This window comes from Mus musculus, chromosome 11 (genome assembly GCF_000001635.26).
Source record: "Mus musculus strain C57BL/6J chromosome 11, GRCm38.p6 C57BL/6J".
Lineage (NCBI taxonomy): Eukaryota > Metazoa > Chordata > Mammalia > Rodentia > Muridae > Mus > Mus musculus.
In genome coordinates this window covers 120,181,088-120,202,748 of record NC_000077.6, presented here as the reverse complement: position 1 = coordinate 120,202,748, position 21,661 = coordinate 120,181,088, and the positions used below count along the sequence as shown (strand labels likewise).

Here is a 21,661-nt window from a genome sequence, read left to right as displayed (position 1 = left end):
TTATCTATCTACTTATCATTTATCTATTTATCTACCATCTATCTATCATCCATTTATCACCTATCTATCTCTATATCATTTATCTATCTACCATCTATCTATCTTCTATCTATCTATCTATCTATCTATCTATCTATCTATCTATCTATCTATCTATCATTAAAGAATAGGGCTGGGAAGATGGCTCTGCAGTTAAGAGCACTTTTTGCTCTTCATGAAGCTGAGGATTCAGTTCTCAACACCATGTCTAGTGGCTCACACTGGCTCTAACTACAACTACAGGGGAATTTCTCCTCTCCTGGCATCTGTGGGCACTGTACACCTGCAGCATACAATTAGACATATATAGATACACATAAATAAGATAAAAATAAATCTTAAAGATAATCAGCTTTTCAAGGTCAGAGAAGCTCTTGTCTCAAAAAAAAAAAAAAAACCAACTAAACTAAACAAAAAAAAAAAACCCTCAATTATTAAAAAAAAAAGTAGAAAATGGTCAAAAATATGTGAAAGGCTATTCCCTCAGAGGTGATACAGATGGCGAATGAACACATGTAGAGACTACGGCTCTTTCTTTGTCAGGGAAATGCAAATTAAAACCATCGGAAGATATCAGCATCTCCCCATCAGAATGGCCACAAAAGCATACGCTGGTGAGGATGTGGAGAAACAGACGTAGTCATTCACTGATGGAGAGCATAGAACAGCACGACTCTGGGAAACAGTTTAGAGGTTCCCTCAGAAACAAACATACTATGAAATAACTACCAACTGCATTCCTGGGAGTTTATCCCAGAGACAAAGATTCGTGCTCACACAACATCCTGGAGGGAAATGCACACAGCAGGCAATGGAGAGATGGCCCAGTGGTCAGAGCCTTCACTGCTCTTCCCGAGGACAGCATCCCAGCATCCACCAGGCAGTTTACAACTGCCCTTACTCCTGGGACTAGCGTGTACTACACTGTATTTACACATATACAACAGTTTTGCCATTTTGTTTTGCTTTGTGTTTTTTTGAGGAAATAGCATCTCTGTTATGTAACCCTGGCTTTCCTGGAACTCTGTATGTAGATCAGGCTGTCTGGCGCTCACAGACCTTGGCCAAACTCTTCCTCCTGTGTGCTGGGATTAAAGACATGCGTCACCACCTTGTCCAGCTGATCATTTTGAAAATAGTAACTCTTTGCCGGGTGTGGTGGCAAACGCCTTTAGTCCCAGCACTTGGGAGACTGAAGCAGGCGGATCTCTGAATCTGAGGTCATCCTCTTGGGGCACAAGATACCTAGATCTAGGCAACCATAACCAAGGCTACAGTGTTGGAGACCCCGGTCTCAAAAAATTAAACATAAAGAAATAAATCTTTAAAAAAAGAAAATTCGCATATTCATTTGGTTCTCTTAATCACTTCTCTGTTGCTGTGAAAAAAAACAAACAGACACAGATGATCTAGACAGGCACCTTATAGAAGGAAGGGGTCATCTGGACCTGCAGTTCCAAAAGGGATGAGTTTATCCCCACCACCAATGCCCTGTGAACACGGATCTATAAGTTTCTGGGATAAATTCTTAAATTCTCTGGAGTGAAATTGTGTGTTACTTCATAGCTCTGTTTCCAAGGAAAACAGCCAAATTGCTTTCCAGAGTCATATCATTTTATGCCTTTAATCCCAGCACTTGGGAGGCAGAGGCAGGAGGATCTCTGTGAGTTTGAGGCCAGCCTGGTCTATACAGCAAGCTCCAAGCCAGCCATGGCTACAGGGAGAAACTCTAAATAAGGAGATGTCCCCGTGCTGTTAAAAGCTGTTTTTATAACATCCTTGAAATGACAAGGTTATAGAGGAGTAGAGAGGATGATGGCGGCTGGGGTTAACAAAGGAAGAGGGAGCCTGTGGCTCCAGAGAACAATGAAGGCAGCCTTTGCACCGCTGAAGCAGTCTGAGTCATGGTTATACACACAGCAATGCTACCTTGGAGGGCAAACCACGTCAAGGCCATTCAGATCTCTTAGCGTTGTTTCTGATAAGAGCGTGAATCTACAATTATTCCAAAGTAAATAGCTTACTAAAAAAATAAAACCCTGGCAAATGTGTGTATGTATGCACATATATCAGATATATATCATATATTTGTGACTTTATATAACTGCCAAATACACATTGTTATATTTATTATACACATTGCACACACTTTAAAATTATAAGTGATAAAAAAAAGAAATATCAGCTCCTGGGGTCACCCATAGCCTCTCAATTGGAACCTCGGTGGCCAGGATTCCTAAATCAGCCATGTCCAGGCTAATTCGTGGCTGCACAGCAGTCTGAGGTCAGGAAAACCTCAGGTGTGTAGAACTCACCAACATGTTCTCAGATCTCGACCCCTACCAGTCCATGGGCCACTATAGCAGGACAGATACTGGGCCAAAATAGGGCCTTTAAGACCCAAACCTCCCGGCCAAGGATCTAAAGCTTAAACCCATCTGGAGATAATCCTACAGACTTCGGGACCAAGGCAGAGGGATGGAGACCTGGAAAACACTTCTGCCAGTGGCAGCTTGAAAACAAACCCCTGGCTCTTTGTGTTCATGCTCTCACCCCCACCTCTTACAGTGTGTGTCCCTTCCCCTTGAATTAAGTCGGTCTTGGTGGCCTAGAAAACTTCTGCAGCTTTGGCCCAGCTGCCGGACTGAGAAGTCCTGAGTCAGAACCCAGGGAAGGCACTCTGCTCTGAGGAACTCTATGCCTAGGTCCTCCCCGACAACTCGCAGCAAAGGAAGAGGTTTCCAGATGGCTCCGGCCTTGAGTCATCTGCAGTGGGGGAGTCTTCCCAACTGTTTCCTGTCCTCTGGGACACCTGTGTATGCTGTTCTTCCTCTAACCTACAAGCCAGCCCGGACTTCCTTCCCTGTCAATCCTGGGAATTCTGATCCTTGGGCTGGCCACAAGGCACTGTGGATATCCAAGGGAAAGTGACCGAAGGACAGGGTAGGAGGGAAAGAGGCTGTGGTTGGGATCTGCAAGATCTCTGTATGTAGATGTGGCTAAAAATCAAACTCAAGAGAGCAACCATCCAGAAACAGCATTCAGAGACAGAGCAGGGTATCACAGATAAACATTTCAGAGGCTGCACAGATGAAGCCATCACGGAGAACACACACACACAGAAAGGGAGGGCTGCTGTTGAACATGAACCCCAAACACATGTTGCACATTTAATTCCCAAAGACACTTGAAGATATTTTGAAGGTCATTAGGAGGTCATTGGTCATTATAGTTAGATAAGATCATTAAGGCAGAGGCTCCACAGTGGCACAAAGAGATCAGAGAGACCCAAGATGTCGTTCCTGTGCTCGCTTGCCACGAGATGTCCTTGCCTTGCTGTGATGCCAGGCTCTGTTCTCAGACTCCCCAGCTCCTGCACCAGGTGCTAAGTACACTTTATAAACTTCTCAGCCTGACATATTTTGTTACAGCGACAGAAATCAGACTGGTGGCTGATAGGGACAATATCATCGAAGAAAATGTGTAGAAACTGACAAGGAGCCGAGAAGCCACAGTCAACTTTGGGGACTTTTGTCAGAGTACATAGGGGTTGAGGCAGACATCACGTGGGGTGGGGTGGGGTGGGGCTCAGGTGCAGCCCAGTAAGGGGGGGACTTGCCTAGCGTGCTTAAAGCTGCATCCCCGACACACGTGGGTGGCATAGAGCGGCTCCGGTGGCCCTGCGTGGCCTCAGACACACGCCCACCCAAGCTGCCGCTTCCTTGTCCCTGTCAAGATAAGTGCGGGAATTGAAAGCCAGCATTTAGCATTTTTATAGCAGTCTGACAGACGCGCTATGCTTGTTGGACCTAATAATAAAAAATTAGGGCCTGCATTTTGGATGTCTTTGGGGATTTTTTTTCCCTTTCTCTAGTAATACTTTTTATTTTATTTTACAAGAGTATTTGTCTGAGATGGATTGGGAACAAAAACAAAACAAAACAGAAGCTGAGCACAGACTATTCTTTCCAGATGGGAGAGAGAGAGAGAGAGAGAGAGAGAGAGAGAGGCTGTGGCGTTTGGTGTGGAGGAAGGTTCCATGGTTTGCTCTTGCTTATGGTGATGGTATTTATCTATCACCTGAAAAACTTAAACATGTTTATAAGATGAAAGGAAAATGATTGGGAAAGAAATGACAGGCAGCAGAGAAAACAACAACAACCACTACCACTACCACTACAAATACCACAACCACCACCACAACTACCACAACCACAACCACAACCATTGACACAATAATAACCACAACAATCACCACCACCATAACAACAACAACAACAAACCTGACACAATAAAGTCGCCTCCTAAACTGGGGAGGGGTGGGGGAGCACAGAAAAACAAAACAAAATACAAGAGATGTGGGTTTTTTTGGTTGGTTTTTGTTTTTTGTTTTGTTTTTTGTTTTTTGTTTTTTAAGGTTTTTGGAGACAAGGTTTCTCTTTATAGCCCTGGCTGTCTTGGAACTCACTCTGTAGACCAGGCTGGCCTTGAACTCAGAAATCCACCTGCCTCTGCCTCCGGAGTGCTGGGATTAAAGGCGTGTGCCACCACTGCCCGGCTATGTTTTTTTGTTTAAAGCCAAGAGATGTGCACCCACCCTTGTGCACATCAGTGCCTGCACACACGATCACTGCGCACACCCACACGCCCTCCCTGTGTACACTGGGAAAGGAAAAGGAGATCAAAGCTATAGGGCAGATGAACAGAGTTTCAGGAATTGAACCCAGGGCCTCGAACAGGCTAGGCAAGTGCTCTACCAGTGAGCTACAACCCCAGCCTCAGACTTACAAGTTTTGTTTGTGTTGTTTTTTTCAAGGCAGGGTCTCACTACACAACTCTGGCTATCCAGGAACTCACTATGTAGATGAGGCTGGCCTCCAGTTTACAGTGATCTGCCTCTGCCTCCTCAGTGCTGAGATTAAGGACATGGGCCACGATGCCTGGCTTAAGACTTACATGGTTTTTAAGTTCTAAGAATGAGAGATACAGCCGGGGTGGTGTCACAAAACCTACAATCCCATGTACTTACCTCTACACAGACACACACACAATTTAGAAAATGAAATTTGTGTTCTAGCCCCTCTGTGAAGACAGACACAAAATTCTCTGAAAATATGTTGGGGCTTCTCTGGAGCGTTTTACCTGCTTTCTTCAATTAACCCTAGATTTGTCCCTTTCTGCCTTTCCTGTTCGCTAATGTTCCTCACGTGTTACGGTTCAACTTTCTCCTCCGGAATCTGCACAGGCTTTGAGATTTGAAACTCTTGGTGATACCTCCTCGTTTCTTTTAAGATTTATTCATTTTTATGTGCATGTTGCATGCCTGGTGCCTGTGAAGACCAGAAGTGGTTGGACCTGTGAACTGGCGTGAACTGGAGTTGCAGACGGTTGTGAACCACCACAGGTGCTGGGAACCAAACACCTGTCCTACGCAAGAGCCAAGGCTGTCCCTAACCACTGAGCCATCTTCCCAGCCCCTGCTTCTTCATTCAAAAGTAGTTGGTAGTAGGCTTTTACATTTTTCTTTTTTCTTCTATGAGTGTGTGTGTGTTCATGTGTATGTGAGCTAGTGTGCATACACCTATGCAGGCAGGCGTGCGCGCGGCACGTGCACACACACATACACACACAGCTGGGTATGTAGAGGGCAGAGGGCAGCTTGCATGAGCCAGTTTTCCATTCCCACTCTGTGGATTCCGAGTAACCAACTTGTATTCCCAGGCATGGGGGGAGGTACTTAACTCACTGAAAACTCCCTGACCCTGTTTTGGTTTGTGAAATAAGAGTTTCATACTGGCCTTGAACTCTGCTCCTCCTGCTTCCACCTCCTGAGTCCTGGGATTGCAGGCACGCTCCACCACACCCGATTGGCTTTGCTTTATATTTGACACGGTATCTTGTTGTCCCTATGACCCAGTTTGTCTTCTATTTCCTGTTTCTGTTAAATTTGTCAAGTTTCTGCTCCATTTATTTAGAAGATTTATATCAAATTCTATTCGTCCACTGGTTAATTTTTCTAAAGGGATTGATCACTTTTGTGGTGCTGAGGATAGAACTCAGAGGGTACACTGATAGGCAATCACTCAGTGCTACGCCATCCAATCCTAGTAGCTCTACATGTGTGTTCATGTGTATGTTATGTGTGTTCAAATGTGTGGGTTATGTTTGTTCATGTGTGCATGTGTTCATGTATGTATGTGTTCATGTGTGTGTTGTGTGTTCATGTGTGTGTATTATATGTTTGTTCATGTGTGTATGTGTTCATGTGTGTATGTTGTGTGTTCATGTGTGTGTGTGTTCATGTGTGTATGCCGTGTGTGTAATGTGTGTTATGTATGTATTAATGTGTGTGTGGTGTGTATGTGTGTGTGTGTGTGTGTGGTGTGTGTGGTGTGTGTGTGTGTGTGTGTGTGTGTGTGTGTGTGTGTGTGGTGTGTGTGTGTGATCTGTATGTGTTCATGCAGGAAGAGACATATGACTACCAGATTTTGACATCAAGTGCCTTTTTCTTTTTTTTAATTAATTAATTATTTATTTAATGTATATGAGTACACTGTAGCTGTCTTCAGATGCACCAGAATCATTACAGATGTTTGCGAGCTACCATGTGGTTGCTGGGAATTGAACTTAGGACCTCTGGAAGAGTCAGTGCTCTTAACCACTGAGCCACCTCTCCAGCCCCAGGTGTCTTTTTCAATCTTTCTCTACCTTAAATCCTTTTAAGCTTTCACTACTCATTTTTAAATTTTATTTGTTTATTACTAGGGATCATGCATGTGGAGGTCAGAGGCACTCTTGGGAATCAGTTTTCTCCTTCCTTTATGTCTTTATGTGCATTCCAGGGGTAACCTCGAGGCGCTAGGCTTGCAACAGTAAATGGTTTGCCTGCTAGGGCATCTCATGCTCGTGGTCTCTCTGTCTCTCTGTCTCTCTCTGTCTCTCTCTGTCTCTCTCTGTCTCTCTCTGTCTCTCTCTGTCTCTCTCTCTCTCTCTCTCTCTCTCTCTCACACACACACACACACACACACACACACACACACTTGGTCTCTCACTCTTCTAAAACAGACTTATCTATCACATAGGAGTCCTAGTCCTTGTAGGGCTGGAGAGATGGCTCAGCAGTTAAGAGCACTGACTGCTCTTCCAGAGGTCTCGAGTTCAAATCCCAGCAACCACATGGTGTCTCACAACCATCTGTAATGAAATCGGACGCCCTCTTCTGGTGTGTTTGAAAACAGCAACAGTGTACTCATATATATAAAATAAATATTTTAAAAAATTGTGCTCTCTCTCTCCTTCCTTCCTTCCTTCCTTCCACTCTTTTTTTCTAAAAAAAAAGAGCACTGGCTGCTCTTCCAGAGGTCCTGAGTCTGAGTTCAATTCCCAGCAACCACATGGTGGCTCACAACCATCTGTAATGGGATCTTATGCCCTCTTTTGGTGTGTCTGAAAATAGCTACAGTGTACTCATATAAATAAAATAATATTAATAATAATAGTAACAGCAGTAATAATAATAATAATAATAATAATAATAAGAAGAAGAAGAAGAAGAAGAAGAAGATTTTAAAAAAATAGCTTGTAGACACCAAGCTGGCCTCTAGCTCTCAGAGATCCACCAGCCTCTGCTGCTCAGGTGCTGGGATTAAGGGTTTGCGTCACCTTATTTGTTTATGATGGACCTAAAGGTCAGCTTGCTGTTCACCAGGCTCGGGGATCCTCACCTCCCCAGCACTGAGGTCCCAGGGCTGCCCATCCCCAGGTCACTGGCATCCTCCTCCATGTCACCAAGAGCATTTTCCAATAGAGTCCCTGATGAAGCAGACTCAGCCCCCGTAGCCCTCCTTGCATACCTCTTGAAGTGTATTATTTATTTATTTAGCTGGAGTACAGGCATCTAGCAATTATTTCAGAGAATATTTGTTAGAAATAAATTCTCTTGGCACAACCAAAAGTGGTGTTTGTTTTCCCCCCGCCACTGAGCGCCTGTCAGACCAGGCATGGAACTTTAGGCTCAGCTAATTTTCCCTCTGGACGGTGAAGGTGCCCTCGCTGTCTTTGAATCTCAAGTTTCCAACATTAGATGTCAGCTCCTTGCTTTTTTCTGGAGGTAGCGTGTTTTCCCACGGGGAACCTGCATCTCTTTTCCCCGTGTTCTGAAATGTTTTCATAGGGTCTCCCTTGGCCCTGGACAGTTTTATTATTTCCGTGACTATTCCCTCTCCTTCTTTCTGTTCCCTGGAATCTCATTTAAATGGCCCATTTCCCATGTTGCTTGGCTTTAACTTCACACGTTTCTGGGGGAGGGTGTGTCCTTCACCATGTGTTCTAGAAAATTCCTCAGCTTGACCCACCCCCTCAATGATGACCCAGGGCCCAGCCCATCCTCCTCTTTGGCTTGCTAAGAGCATTTTTTATTTCAAGGGGGAAATATTTTCTTTCTTAAGACATCTAGCTGACTTTTGGAAAGTATCTTTTTAAGTTTACTTTTATTTTTTCATGTAAACATAATTTTGGTTTTTCCTGAATATATAAATAATGTATTCTTGTAAATTTCTGAATAATACATAAAATTGTAAAGAAGAAAGCAAAATACCACCAGAATACTCTATTCCCCAGATTATTTTATTTTTTTATCTTTTTCTTATTTTAAGATTCTTTTTGAGTCTGGGCAGGGTCTCAGTATGCTGTACACACTACAGTGGAGTTTCATCCAAACCCTGAAGTTGATGAAATTGAACAGTCACCACATAGCCCAGGCTTGCCTGGCATTCTCTGAGTAGTTCAGGCTGACCTTGAACTCATGATCTTATGACCTTAGCCTTTTGGGTGCCACTTTACTTGGCTGCATTCCTGTTACAATTTTCTCTCTGAAAATGTTACCAGTGCTTTTATAATATTCCGTGTGCTTTGAAAACTCACTCTTTCCTGTGTTAGCTCAGGCTAAATCTCTATTATCTAGTAGACACCTACTTGACTGCCCATCACATTAGCAACAGTTTGTTCTTTCTGGACACCCCAAAGCAAGTAGAACAACTTCCAGGCTGGCACTCCACACCGCCAAGGAGTCTCCGAGGTGATGGCTTCCCTGCCATCATCCATGGGACACTTGGGAGTGGCTGTCTGCACTCAGTGTGGGAAGAGGACATCAGATAGGCTTGTGTGTGCTTGAAACAGATTCGCATTGTATCTGCCACATTGTGTTGGGTTTGTACCCCAGCCAGAGTCTCCATGAGAAGGAAAAACTTGAATGGAAAGGTAGAAACTTAGTAGTCTTTCTTCTGGCCTCCAGATATCTGTGAGTACCCACATCCTCAAACAAATTAAAAAAAAAAAATGCTATTCTGTCTCCAGGGACAGGATTGTGCCTGAAGCTTGGCTTCACTCAAGTACAGTCTCTCCAACTGGCTGGGGACACGTTGAGTTAGCTGTTGCCCTTCCAGCCCTGTAATCTGGTTAGTACTCTGAGGCTGTTATAGGCCTAAGCCCTGTGTGTGTGTGTGTGTGTGTGTGTGTGTCCCCACATGCACTTGTGCACACACAAGTTCCATGGCATCTATGTGGAAGTCAAAGGACAGTTTGTGAGAATCAGTTCTCTCCTTCTCTATGTGGATCCCAGGGACAAACTCAGGTCATTAAGCTTGCCACTAGGTACTTTTACCTGTGGAGCCAGCCATCTTGCCCAACCAGATCTATGTCCTTTTCCTGGACCAAGTTTTCTTCATCATTGTTCTCAAAACAATAATGACCACTTTTCCTACATATTTGGGGGATTTAAACAGTAGCCCTTTCAACCTGAGACTCCACAGTTCTAAGCAACCTTCGTTATACCTGGCCTCGATTTCTGCAGGTGGCAGGTGACAGGCTTCTCCGTTTCTCCTAGTTTGCTGCAGGGTAGCCAGGGAAAATGTCACTATTTCTACCTCCTTAGTTTCCCTGTCATCCACAACCCAGGGTTCCTTCTACCCAGGGCTCCTTCTGTCCACTTCTGTATTAGTCAGGACAGCCATTCCAGTCAGCTGTCACAACCATGCTGCTTAGAGAGCCTCAGAACATGGCTTACAGTGTCCCGAGGGACTGAGGTTTGCTCTGGGATGCTCTCTCCTCCTGAGACCAGATCCACCCCATTTATTCTCCCAATAGACTATCTCCTCATCCTGGCTCCTTGGCACCCAATATAATAAGGCTGACCTCGCTAGCACATTTCAAACTTTATCCACTTCACATCTGGTAACAATCCCATGTGCCAGAGGGAGCCATATTGCCAAACCCAAAGTCAGGAGGACGGGCAGGGCTCCTTACACTTGTAGTAAAGAAGTAGACATGAGCCGTTAATCCCTGCGCTCAGGAGGCAGAGGCAGGCGGATTTCTGAGCTCGAGGCCAGCCTGGTTTACAGAGTGAGTTCTAGGTCAGCCAGGGGTACACAGAGAAACCCTGTCTCGGAAAACAAAACAAAACAAAAACAAAAAAGAAGTAGATATGAAATCAAGAACTAGGCTCAGATACTTAAGATAAATTTAAACTAAATTAACTAAGTTTAATTGCCTGAACACACATTCTCTGGGAATAGACAGCACAAGCCAAGCCCAAGATTTCTTGTGAAAAGAATGGCCAGGGTCCTTCAACTTCTGCAGAGGTCAGAAGAGGACACCAGATTCTCCTGGGACTGGAGTTACAGACAGTTGTGAATCACAATGTAGCTACTGAGTCTTTATGAGCACTGACTGCTCTGCCAGAGGTCCTGAGTTCAATTCCCAGCAATGGGGTCTGATGCCCTCTTCTGGTGTGTCTGAAGAGAGCAATGGTGTACTCCTATACAATGTAACTACTGAGACTCAAACCCAGGTCCTCTGCAAGTGCTAGACAAGTGCTCTTAATCACCGAGCCAATTCTGCAGCCAGGGCCAGTGGTTCTAACTTGTGCTGCTCTGTACTGTTCAGTGCTCCCATCAGTGTTCCCATCCAGTAGTCCAGTCTCTATGCACTGGGCCTCCTGTGCTGCTGAGAACCTCAGTGGAGGCTCTAAGGCCAAGAGAACTCCTTCACATATGACTCTCCAGGGCATCTGCTTAGTTTCAGTCCACTGAGCACAGCCCAGGAAGAGATTGTCTCCACAGACTCCCACCCATCACCCTGACAGAGATCCCAGAATTCCACAGTTTCCTCTGAGAGGCTCTCCTTGGAGCCCTCCTGCCGGCCAGCAGTTTCCCTCCCATGCTCCCTCTTGCAGGAGCAGTGCCCTGACTTGTCTCCCAGGCACTCTTCTTGTTCTCTAGTTGTAATGGATTTTAAAACTTTTCTATCATTTCTAGGGCTTGAGGGTGGGAAGAGAGGCTATTAGGAATTATCTTGACCACTATCTTGATTCAATCCCTCTTGGTCTAAAAAAAAAAAATCAGTTTGTGTCCACCCTGGGGTGCTTAATCCCTGGGAGCTGAACTTCAAGGTCGATTTGATCACCACGTCTGTGGTTTGCAACCATAGCCGGACAAGTCCTAGATCCTGAGTGCTGCAACTTGCCCTTCAGTTAGCTACAGGCCCTCTCAGGATCCCTGGACTTCTGAAAAGAGGAATTTCAAAACAGAGCCATAAAGGTGGCTGAGTACTGCCTTCAGCAACAGGGAATTAGATGTTAGCTTCTGTGACAACCTCCTGGGAGATGCTGGGATTGATAGCGCTCAGGTGGAGCCCTGCAAATCCAGGGTTGTAATGTACCTCATTTACCTCCGGGGCTCATTTTACCATCGGCGGCACCAGATTACAGCCCCTACATCAGGTGGTTGTTTTCCTTTTCTTCTTGGTTTGCGGATTTCACTTGGAGCCAAGATGCAGAAAGGGAGAAAAGGTTGGGAAACACCTCCAGGTCTGAGACCAGGACAAGGCGGTGAACTCAAGAGGAGACACCTGCCTGCTCCTGTAGGTATGGCTTGGCTCTTGTTTGTCTCCTGCACTTGCTGCCCTGGCGTGGCTTGGGGCACACTTGAGATGTATCTTTCCCTGTCTGTCTGGGGCAAGCCAGCAACAGCTCTCTGGCCGTGGTCCACTTTAGCCTGAATATTTTTCAGCACTCGATATTTCTCCGCTCAGAAAGCAAATGAGTCGCTGCCCACTAAGGTGGTCCTGGGGCAGTGGCCCCCAATCCTGTAGTCCTTCCTGAGAGGGCCTATGCACCTCTGCCCCTGAACTCAGAGACGCCTTGAAAGCTGAACATCACATTATTACCACTCGATCTCAGAGAACCTTCCTGACTTCTGGGGATGTTGCACACCCTGAATTTCAAAGTTCAAGGCACTGCGTGTCCCGGGTGCAAGGGGCCATTCTAAAATCAAATCCCCTGGGGCTTCCTCTCCCTAGAGTCCAGATATGATTCCCTTACACTTCCTTCCGGATTTGGGGGCATCTTTCCAGATAGTGGAAAGGAATCCAAAATTTGTAATTCCACGGCGGAGCCAGCTCGAAGCTGCAGACACTCTCGGCCTCAGAGCCCAGATCCTGAAAAGCTTACCAGTTTACCGTATCTTCTCGGGGAAATAGACCCTCCTCTTCGGCCACACCTCCTGGATCATCTATTGGCCAACCTGAGCACCGCCCACGCGATGCCATTGGTTTGCACCGGCTGCCCAGACAAAGGGAGCGGCCGCTGCGGGAGGCGATGGGGCGGGGCTAGGCGGAGGCGCTGGGGCAGGCGGGGACGCTGCCCTCATGGAGGCGGGGCGGGGGCCTCCACGTGGGTGGGGCTGGGCGCCCTCCCCACCCCCACGAGGGCCGCGGCCGTGGGGCGCTGGTAGCTCTCCCGCCCCTCCGCCCTGCACCCCTCCCGCCCTAGGGCTCTTTCCTGGACTGCGGCTGCAGCCTTCTCTTCCCGGAGGGCTCAGAGTTCGTCCCCTTTTCGCGATTGGGAACGTGGACACGCCGGAGCCTGGATGCAGAAGGGCGCGCGGGAACAGGGAGCTGGTGCGCGAGCCGCAGCCCAGCGTCCAGGCCGCCCCACTCTCTGCTGATCCAAAGGACTAGGGAAACCCTGCGCGCCGACGGTGGCCTGGACGTTGGCGCGGGCCCTGGCGCTAAAAAACGGATCCCATTTCCAGAAAGGCGGGCCGGGTATCCCGCTCCTGCCTCCTGGAGAATTAGCTCGGCGGAGGTCGACCAGCCGGGTAGGGAGGGAGGGATGGAGGGACAGGCCTAGGGTCGACCAGCCGGATAGGGAGTAGCTTCTGGGAGCTCCCTTGCCTACGGAGGGCCGGTGAGGCTGCCCTCAGAGCGCCGCCAGGTACGTGCTTTTTCCTTGTTTCCCGCGCGCCCAGAGCACACTCTGGGGAGGGAAGGAATAAAAACCCAGCTGGTGTGTAGGAGATTTTCGCACCAAACGTGTCTTTCTGAGGGGTCCTGGGACGGTAGCCGAACTCGGGGTAGCCTCCTGAGCTGTATTCTGGAATCCCTACTGGGCTCTCCACCACCCGTAAGACGGGCTTGGAGCCAGTTCCTGTGGAAATGCGCGTCACTTTCTTCAGAGGCCCACGAAATTCATCCAGGACTCCATGGGTACTACAGCAAGATGGCTCTGTTTCGAAGTGGTTCATACAGTTATCCCCCAACCCGGAAACCTAGAATTCTCGTTTTCTGAACCGGGATGTTTACTTTAGGGAAACCTGGTCTTGGCTTCTGCTGCGCGCCGGGTGTCTAGGAACGAATCCCTCCTGGATCCGGGAACCCCAGATTTGCGGGGTTAGGAGATACCCTCAGAGTTGTGGTTTTTTGTTGGTGGTGGTTTGTTAAGAGCCTGGTAGCTGAACTGGAGCGGGCCCCGTCCCCTCCCCCATACCCACTTCAAACAAAAGAGCTCCTCCGAGAATATTTTTTAAGGGGAAAGCGCTTCTGAATGTGGACCCTCAGTTCTCCCCGCCCCCCGTTCCGAGGAAGGACAAGGGTTTTATATGTGTGTTTAAAACAAAGGCGAAGCTAGACGCGAGTTGCCGGGAAAGGGCCGCTTTTATTTTAAAGTTCTTGAAGAATTCACTTTCTTTTCTCCCAAGTTAGCTGCAGCTGAGCCAGAAGCGTCCCCACTGGCTTACCCGATAGTGGGATTTTACACGGTGTCGGCTAAGGGTGGCTTTGTGAGAAGACCATTTCAGAAGAAGAAACGGGGCTCTGGCTGGTGGGGTAGAAACCCCTATGGAATGAAAAGTACTCCCAGTCTCTTTGAGGAAGATTGCAAAGTAAGGTGGGTTGTTTTTCTTTTGTCCCATCCTTCCCACCCCTTAAATTAGAAGAAAAGGCCCCCAAGCGTGCAGCACCAGGTGGACGTTTGGAAGCTGCGAGTGGAATCTCGTTTAAAAACTTCCGGCCCCACGCACACCAAGTATCCATCTTCGTCGTAGTTGGGGTGAGGAAGAGTGTGACTTCCCTACCCAGAGTCTGGTTGAGCACGGATCCCGCCGAGGAGAGAAGGGTCCCGGCCGGGGGGAAGGTCCCTCTTTCTGGGACAAAGCGATCCTTAATTGTGGCCACCTTCCAAAGTCCGGGGCGAATTCGCTACGCGCGTCTGCCCGGGCGGCGCTTGGTGGGTAGTCCCGCTTCCACCAAAACTCTGTGTTTCCTTTCTCTCAAAATAAAACTCAACAAGCCATAAAGCTTCCGACGCCGGTGGAGAAGGCGCCGCGGATTTATGGCCCCTGAATTCCCTACTCTCTAATTATCCTTGTTTTTACTTGACTTATGGGTAGTGACCAATAAAATCATTTTCCATTTTGGATTTTTTTTTTCTCTCTGGCTAACATGAAAAATTCAAGTTGCGCCCTTCTCTCACCCGCTTGGACAAACCTTTTTTCTGAACGGGGTTGGGGATAAAAGAACCCTGCCTCCATCTTTCGCCTCTACTGAGGGCTGTCCTGTCTCCCAATTCCCCGATTAATTGCATTTAGGGGAGAGCTGCCTCCACCCCTTCTCCCTCCACTCTAGGGCCTTTCTGCGGATCTTTCCCTAGAAACCCCGCTGGGCTCCGGCTCTGAACAGCACCGGAGGACTGCAACGCCCACCCAGGCCCTGCTGCGGGTCTCCGGTGGCCTCAGCTCCTGTCGGGTAACCTCCCTAGGCCTCCCGGAACGCTCACCGGAGCTCGAGCCTTTGGACGTTCAGGGGGCTCCAACTTTATGTGGGGATCCCCGGACCGCCAGTGCCTGCCTCCCCACCCCCCACCCTCATCCCTTTGTTCGCCTCTCCGGACACCGAGTTGAAGGCAGGAAAAAAAAATAATTAGATGGAAATCAAAGATTAGACGGGGTGCGCTGGCCGCCAGGGCGAAGCCAGCCCAACACTCCGCCGGCGCCTCATAAATCTTTTTCGCAGGCCTGACAAAAGCCACGTCCTCCAGTTCCCTGGGAATCTAGAAACTTATCGATCTCCTCGACGTCCCCCAGACACCCCTCTTTGGGATCGAGGACGGAGAGTCCTTGGTGACCCCCCCCCCCACTTATGTCCAGCCCAGGACGTCCCAGCCCAATCCCGGAGTTAATTAATTTTCAGAAGTGGAAGAAGGTGTCAGAGGGAGAGATACCGACCTGGGCCCAACCCCCTCCCAGGAAGGGCAGCAAATATCCAAAACCCGTTTGTAAAACCAAAGAAATGTTAGGGTGCCACGTTTCCCTTGCTCCAGCTGCCTGGAAGGATGTATTCTGAGAAGGGTGAGGGGCAGCTTAACCCCTCCTTGGCGACTCCTTTGTCTGGTCCAGCCATTTCTGGAACCAGCGGGGCGCCTGGGACTGGGGTGTAGAAGCCAGGCTCCCAGGCGCTGGTCCCGCAGGTGTGACGCACGCTGCTGTTGTGGGTCCGAGCCACGGGTGTGTGCGGTCCACGTGCGATCCACCCGGGATTGCACCCGAGAGCCCTCCGCCGGAACAGTTGAGCACTTGCGGAGTCGTGGTGCTTTTAGAGTTTTTAAAAACTTGAATTAATTGGGGGAGTAGAGTGCTTTCCGACGCGAATGGAGGTGTCTTAAAAATTATATCCCATTGTTGAACCAGTTGTTTCCGATCTTAGGTATTAAAGAAATGTTGCCACATTTAATTTTGGTTGCCGTGAGATAGAGAGGGGAGCCCAACATTTTGCAGTAATTTGATAAGCCTTCAAGTAGCAGATCCGAAAGGGAGGCTGGCGGCCCAGGTATAGTTTCTTTATAACCTGAATTTACAATGAAAGCATTCTCCTTTATGGATATAATAGATTAGATTTCACAACTTAATTCTCTGCAATGGCTCCGTTTAAGGGAGCTCCGGCTGATTTTATTACGCCAAGCCAAATTGGATGCTTGTGGTCTTAACGAAAAGTGATTGTGACATAAAATATATAATTTTAAAGTAAAAAACCAACGGGTTCGACCCTGCCCCCTCCCCCCTCCCCCTTTCTCCTAACCCCTGCTCCTTATTCCCCAGTTTGGGAAATAGGGGAATCATGGGTGTTGGTTGGTTTCTGCCTGGAAGTTTAGGCGACCCGGGCCCGGGCGGTGGATTGGCGGCCTGGAGGGCCAGGCCAGACCCTCCCATCTGGTAGTCAAGAATATGAACACTCCCAACACAGTCCAGGGAATCTCCGGGTACTCTTCTGCCCATGCTGGTGACTTCAAAGCCTCCCCAGGCTGGCGTGGAGCGCCAAGGAAGCATGCTTTGAGCCGCAGCGCGCGCGCTGTCTCTCTCCAGTCTGCGTGGAGTGAAGCGTCTGTCCTCTCCTCCCAAGGCCACCACCAAGGCTCTGTAGGCGGCGGTGCCCAGGGCTGGCCCCGGACGGCTCCAAGTGCCGCACCCGAGCTGTATTCAGCAAGTGTGGTCGGTGGGGACTGGGCGGCGGACGGCGCGAGCAGCTCTCCAAGCCCAGCCATCCCGCCCCTGAGCGCCGGGAGCCCAGCCCTACAAGCCGCAGCCGACAAGGACAAGGGTCTTTGGGCTCCAGCCGACCTGGCCTGCCAGCGCCTGCGGCCCACTCTGCCGTCACTTCTCATTAAGGTCGGGCTATGTTCTCCTGACAGCGCCCCTCATTTCAGAGTGCTTTGTTGGAGACTGATTTAGCCCCCCAGAAGCTCGGGGCAGCCAGCAGCCCGAGTGAGGTCCGCTGATGGCCCCAGGCGACTGCGGGCCGCCCCAGACTCCCCGCTGAGACCTCTAGAGCTAGGTCTGGTTTGCTGGACTCTCTGGATGCAGAGGCAGCCTGGGTGCCTCCGGGTTCCCACAGGCCTCGACCCCCGCGCTCCAAGGACGCGTGCGTGCTGGTGCGTGGCCCACAGGCGGCGGGGGCACACCTTAAATTAAATCTTTGCAGCGCCTGACCTTGTTTTTTCCTGGGGCGATAACGGCAGCAGCTGTTTTTTCCAGAATTCCTGCTGCTGGGGGAGGAGCGTTATTATTATTATTTGGGGTTGTCACTGCCTCCTGGAAACCTTCCACGGTTTCGGAAAGTGCAACAATAGCCCAGCAGATTTCTAGAGGAAGCCCCCTCCCCTGCTTACTCCAGGGACCACAATATCCTCTTACTGAAGCTGGAGCCACCCCTACCCGGATCTGTCTGCTTCTTGGCCTTCGGACCCCAGTCAGGGTCCTAAGTCCACTTTGCTCCACTCTGCCTGCTGGCCTCTGGCCACTCTTCGGGCAAAGCTCTCAATGGAGAAAATGGGTTAAAGTTAGGTGTGCCTCCAGCATTCGCGGGAGCATCCTAACTATGCCTGCTCCACGTGGTCCCGGCTCCAGCCCTGCTTTCAGATATATCTTTCCAGCCTAAGGGAGGTGCCTAGAACTGGGAAGAGCTGGGCCTGTTTGTTTCAGGAGTCAGGGTTAGCCCTGAAGCAGTTAAAGATTAAGAGACCTGGGGGGAGGGGAAGAGGGCCTTCCAGGGACTCTGGCTCAGTTTTTGTCCTTCTTAGGGCCCCTCCCTGAGAAGCCTGGCCTCTGCCTACAGTTCACCAATGTCACTGACCCTACCCTCATTTGGAGCGTTGAGCGGTGGATCCAAGAGGACAGTTGCTGGCTCCTTGTCTGTTAAGGGAGACTGGCAGCCCAGGTTACTAGCCACAGTCAGAATTCCCAGCCTCTGGCTCAGTGTAGCCCTGGAAACTCCAGCATGTCCATAGTGTGGAGAGAGGCCTTGGTCCTCCTCGATACTTCCCGAGTGAGACAAGGAACCCGGGAGAGTGGCAGGGATCGTGGAAGTCTGACCAGCTGGCTGACTGACTGGCCTTCTGGGTAGGGAGTGTGTGCAATCCTCACGGCCAAGCCCAGGCCTCCTCCTCTGCCTTCTTTCCTGCACAGTCCAGTGTGGTCAGGATGGGGAAGCTATCTTCCCCTAGCAGCAGAGTCCTCTTTGTGTCCCATGTCCCCAGAATTCCTTTGACCTGACCCTCCGTCTGTATGCCTGCGGAATTGCCAACAGCGGGCATCTTGTCATGCCCGTGAACTTATTTACAATTCCGTTTTGCCAGGTTTGTAGTGGACAGGGGAGTCAGTTTTGCTAGAGACGCTGTAGAAGGCTTGGTCGGGCATTATACTTCACAAGCCGCCCTTGTGTGGTAACAAAAAGATAAAATGCCCTTTGCAATTTAAAGCCACAGCTTGGGTGTAGGGAGTCTTTGCAGCTCGGTGGTAGCGACCAGCGGTCAAGAGACCAGAGTAGCAGGATGGACCGTGGATGCTGGGGCGTCCCTTCCCTGAGGCAGCTCGAGAGGGGATTGCTATAGACTGCCTTTTTAAAAAAAAAAAATCAAAGCAAGGCCTTTCAGGGGCCTTGTTCTCCAGCTTGCCCTGCAAGCCTGGGGTAGCATTCCTGAGCCAGGCATCCGGAAGACAGCTGGGGAAGACAGCGCCTAACAGATATTCAGGCTTTGGGTAAGGTGGCTCGCCTTTCTCCACTCTACCGGCTGCTGGGCAGGTCCCTCAGTTCAGAAGTAGCTGGACAGCTCTCTTTCTCTTCCCCCCACTCCCCCAACACACACACACATAGTAAGAGACCTGTCGGGTCTGACCAGGTAATAGCAACAGCACCCTGCCCTGAGATTCCCTTCTTGGCTAAATTGGCTATTTGATTCTTCTAGTCTCCCAGAGATGGCGGTGTCTCCGTCGGGGGCTTTTGCCCTGCCAGGATGCCACATGCATTTCTGGGACTTAGGAACCCATATGGCCTCTTCAGGTGTCTGCTTGGTCTCCTCACTCTCAGCACACACTCTGTTTGGGCTTCTCCCTGGATTTGTTAGGAAGGAAGCAAAACCCTCTGACCCCACCCCAACCACACACAGACCCAGATGAGCCCTAATGGCAGCAACATTTAAACTTCAGTCACAAAGCCAAAGCAAACTGGCCCCTCCCACCCCCTCAGCAGGTGGGAGCCACCCAGGAGAGCCTAGCCCAGCATTAGATATGCTAGGTATGCACAAAAGAACTGGAGAATGGAGCCGGGGACTTCCCTAGCTGGAAGAGAGGGGACCCCTGGTTTCTAATTGGAGAGAGAGAGAGAGAGAGAGAGAGGGAGAGAGAGAGAGAGAGAGAGAGAGAGAGAGAGAGAGAGAGAGAGAGAGAGAGAGAGAATATAAAGGGTGAGACCTGGGGACTATTGGGTGGGACACCCTTCCAGGCCTGAAGCATCCTGCCATGGAGGTTATAACATAGCATCTCAGCTGCTGCTTGTTCCAGTATTATAGACCCAGCACTAGACCTATCTGTAGAACCATCCCAGCCAGGGTGCCCATCCCTCTGTCTCCCTACCTGGCCCTCCCCCTCCACATCTGCAGAATATCACAGAGCCCTGAAGGAGCAGGACCGAGGCAGCCTGACCCTTCTCAGTCTATGAGCAGGAGCAGCCTCCTGACTGGTGGCCTTGGCCTTGTCTGACCTTCCATGTTCCAGAGGATGAATCCTCCACCTGCTCCCCCTCCCCCAGGGGCTGGACTGGGCCTTTGCCTCCTTTTCCCTTCCACTCTGGGAGTCTTGGTGTGCTAAGTTAATTGGCAAACTTTCCCAGAAGTAAACTTGAGGGATGAAAATTAATAATTTTCCTGGTGTTGTACTCATTGCTAATCAGGCCAGCTGGGGGGAGGGGGCCTGAGTGTCTGAGAGGACCCTGGAAAAGCCATTAATATGAAGGAGATCTTCCAGCGGGGAGGAGTCCCCTGTGCAATTTAGCAGTTCAGCAGCTCCAATGCTAGGCACAGTGACATTGGGGTGGGGGTGGGGGCTGGAGTGCTTGGGAAGGAGTCCAGCCATCTCTGCCCCAGGGCCAGGCAGCCTGCTCCGTGGCAATGTGATCTGGGTCAGCAGGCCATCTTGGGTACTTCCAGTGGATTCTCTCACTGACCCAGGAAAGCAACTCATCACCACCGGCAAGATAAAGTGGGGACCCTGACAAAACCCCAGGCTTGGGAGGGCTGGGCCCCAGAGAAGGAGCTTGATGAGAGCCAAGAATAAGGCCACCCACACCCTACCCTAGCCCTCCTTCCTGAGACAGGTGTCCTGCAGGAAGTGCAGCCCCAGAGAGATTTTGGGATCTATCCCTGACACATTAGTGTCCACTGGGCCTCTCAGTGTAGCCAACAGAGGCCAGGTTGTGTATAAGGCTCAGGTGGCCACCTCTCAGTGCTCTTGTGAGCCACAGCAGAGTCCCCAACATAGGTTTGCTGTCAGCTGCTTTGCCAACTCCGGGATGCACCTTTATATCCTCGGGGACAGTTTCTCAGGGACACATCTGGACAGTCTAGCCTTCAAAACACAGAAGTGGACATAAAAGAACCTAAATAGTTTTGACTCAGGAGGTCTAAGAGCCATCCAAGAAGACTTGGAATGGACTCTAGGCCAGCACACATACACACACACACACTGTTCTGTTAGTGGAGTCAAGGGTGGATGCATGGATGGATGGATGGATGGATGGATGGATGGATGAATGAAGGATTACTGATGAAGGGCTTCTGAGGCATGAAGATGGCCTGCTCACCTCCTGACGGGCTGCTCTGCTTGCTGCCAGCCGAGCTGCTCTCCAGGCCCCATCTGGAACTCTCCCAGAGAGCAGAGTCAACCTTTAGGGGACAGACAGTGGCAAACCTCAGGCATGTGAGTAGCCCGGGTGCAGCCTCCCATTGGCAAGTGTGGCCCTGGAGGGGCTGGGTCATGATCATGGAGGCAGGAAGGAAGATTGCATCAGGTGTGGCTAGAGGCTTGCTTGCCCTCTGGTTTGCAGGCTCAGCCATGAACAAGCAGTCTCAAGCCTTCCTGGAATATTCTGGGTTTGTGGCAGCCCAGAGTGTCAGCTTTCTGGAGAGTGCCAGGCCTATGTCCCTGGCACTCTCAGGGGATACAGATGTGAAGGAAGAGAAAGCTGTCATTGAGAAGTGGTTGGTTTGATACATCCATATCAACAGAACTTAGGGCCCTGTGGCTGCTCTGCTACAGAGACATATCACTGTACATAAATACAGAGTAGGTCAGTTATTTGGCCAAGGTCACACAGTAGGATTTGAAGTAGGTCTGTCCGACTGAGAAATACAGTCTTTTGCATGATACAATCTTAAAGATTAGAGTCCTCATTACACCTGACATATCTCTTCTTAAAAAAAAAAAAAAAAAAGCTGGGGCTGGAGAGATGGCTCAGTGGCTAA

General features: G+C 49.6%; 1 long non-coding RNA gene and 1 other non-coding gene across 2 annotated transcripts; one reads left to right on the top strand and one right to left on the bottom strand.

Annotated features, from left to right (window-relative positions):
* The first annotated feature begins 12,892 nt into the window (after window positions 1-12,892).
* 2810410L24Rik (RIKEN cDNA 2810410L24 gene) lies at window positions 12,893-16,099 on the top strand. The gene is made up of 3 exons (NR_030682.1): window positions 12,893-13,309; window positions 14,073-14,260; window positions 14,998-16,099. It is a non-coding gene; the product is annotated as an RIKEN cDNA 2810410L24 gene (long non-coding RNA).
* Gm9734 lies at window positions 14,010-18,655 on the bottom strand. The gene has a single exon (XR_389233.4). It is a non-coding gene; the product is annotated as a predicted gene 9734 (transcript).
* Between the last annotated feature and the right edge of the window lie 3,006 nt (window positions 18,656-21,661).